Genomic DNA, 2,620 nt, shown 5'->3' on the forward strand with positions numbered 1-2,620 from the left:
AAACCAGTGACTAGCACTCTTACATGATTGAGCATCAGTCCCTGCATGTATGTCTCTGCCTTCAGTTCTTCTAACAACAACCCTGGATGATGGATTATTAGCAGCAACATGCAATAAAGGCTTTCCTACCTAACATAGCTTTGGTTATGGTATTTTACTAAGTCAATGTCTGATCGAGAATCTGTAATAATTTTACAGCCTATACAGCACATCAAAGAATATAAAGTTGGAGTTGTCATATCAGGAATCTGGAGAAGTATCGATCGACCCTCAGTTATGGAAAGAGGGGATGCAGACTCCTATAGAGCCTATATTTTAAGACTAAGTCGTAACTTTTTCCTTTAATTCTCTAAAAAAGGAATAACCCGAACTCTTTGAATTGTAGTTCTATTTCCCCCAGACTTCATATCCTGAAAGATGATATGGAGTAAGCTCTTAAAGACATTTGCCCACTTTGCTATTCTCTTGGAGGCAGTTCAAGATTGAGATTAGAAACATGGAAGATGCACTTATGACTGAATTGTCCAGCTGAGTTCTTTGGATAAGACTCCACTCCAATGTTCTGCTGTTATGTAATTTATTTATCTTTTATCTTATGTTTCAAGCAGGGATGGAGCTGACCGGTCACTATGATCTACCTTATCTCTCCTAGAGCAAGAGTATAAGGCACTGCATGAAAGAACCAGCAGGAGAAATATCTACACAGGCCATCTTGAGCTGGAACACTGCCATGTTTGCTGTGTAAACTGCATGTTCCTATATACCTAGAGCCCACCTGACACAGGCACATGACTGTGTTTATGTCCAGGAAGAGGTGACTGGAGCTCAGCCTCATAGTTTTCTAGGTCACGCTTGGATAAAATGGCAGATTGTAGGTGGAATGAGAAACGTCTGTATTCACAGATCACAATTCCCAACATTTGCTATAAACATATATTAGGAAATTGGGTTTTACAATAAATTTGGTAAAGATAAACTCAAATAGAATAAGGGCATACCCAATCCATGGTACCTCTTTCATTGGGAAAGACTGATTTCACACACACAATCCTCTTTCAAACTCACACAAAATAGTAAAACTCTGTAATGTTCCTGGTAGTGAAGATGTTGTAGATGAAATCCAAGTAAGCTTCCTTTCCTACTCCAGTAAAACCCATACATGCTAAAAAAGAAAAAGATATAATCTGTGATGTGTGTAGTATTTAATGTTGAAGGAGCTTACACATTGATACAGTAAACATGGGACACAACGATTTAACCACAGATCAGCTTAGAAAAAGTGAATGGGTCTATGGGGTGTGAGGTTGAACTGTAGTTTTCAATAGAATATGTTGAGGGGAGCAGAGTTGCCATGGAGTGATGCATGAGATTCTGTTCTTTTCTCTTCTGTCACTTTTCTCACATATGATGAATAAGAACAGCAGACTAAACACTAATTCTAACATAAGGACCACCTTTTACTTGGAAATTGGCATTGGGATCTCAGGCAACAGCTTCCTTCTTCTATTCCACACCCTCAAGTTCATTCATGGGCACAGGCCCCGACTCACTGATCTGCCCATTGGTCTCTTGTCTCTTATCCACCTATTGACACTACTTGTCGTGGTATTCATAACCACTGACAGTTTTGTTTTGTGGACAGGATGGGATGACATCATATGTAAATTTCTTGTCTACCTGTACAGAATTATGAGGGGTCTCTCCCTTTGTACCACCAGCGTGTTGAGTGTCCTCCAGGCCATCATCCTCAGTCCCAGAAGCTCCTGTTTAGCAAAGTTCAAGCACAAATCTCCCCATCACGTCTCATGCTTCATTATGTTCCTGGGTGTCCTCTATATGTTAATTAGCAGTCACCTCTTGATATCCATCATTGCCACCCCAAATTTGACCACAAATGATTTTATTTATGTTACTCAATCTTGCTGTATTTTACCCTTGGGTTACCTCATACAGAGCATGTTTTCCTCACTGATAGCCATCAGGGAAGTCTTTCTTATTAGTCTCATGGTCCTCTCAACTTGGTACATGGTGACTCTCTTGTGCAGGCACAAGAAACAGGCACAGAATCTACAAGGTATCAGTCATTCCCCCAAATCATCCCCAGAGCAAAGGGCCACCCAGACCATCCTGATGCTCATGAGCTTCTTTGTGCTGATGTGTATATTCGACAGCATTGTCTCCAGCTCAAGAACTATGTTCCTGAATGATCCAACATCTTACTCTGTCCAAATCTTTGTGGTGCACATGTATGCCACACTCAGCCCTTTTGTTTTTATGAGCACTGAAAAGCAAATAGTGAACTTTTTGAAGTCCATGTGCAAAAGGAAGATAAATGTTTGAATCTTCTTTTATGGGCAAGATAATTTAAGAGAAGCCAATAAACTGCCATAAGAACTATCAGTCACAGTGTGCTTTCAATGTGCTTTGCCATGTGTGAAATATGAAGTTGTTTTTCTCTTAAAATGATTTATTTTAACCATCAAGATGGTAAACATATAACAGAAGATTTGCCAATATACTTTGACATAAAAGAAGGTTATTTTTAATTTAATTTAATTTAACTTTTTATTTTATTTCTCAATTTGTCCTTTGAGGTAGTTCTTGCCCATCTTGCTCTTAG

General features: G+C 39.2%; 1 pseudogene; it reads left to right on the forward strand.

Annotated features, from left to right (window-relative positions):
• The first annotated feature begins 1,328 nt into the window (after window positions 1-1,328).
• On the forward strand, window positions 1,329-2,340 carry LOC127677542 (vomeronasal type-1 receptor 51-like; annotated as a pseudogene).
• The last annotated feature ends 280 nt before the right edge of the window (window positions 2,341-2,620 follow it).

Source organism: Apodemus sylvaticus, chromosome 2 (assembly GCF_947179515.1).
Source record: "Apodemus sylvaticus chromosome 2, mApoSyl1.1, whole genome shotgun sequence".
Taxonomy (NCBI): Eukaryota; Metazoa; Chordata; class Mammalia; order Rodentia; family Muridae; genus Apodemus; species Apodemus sylvaticus.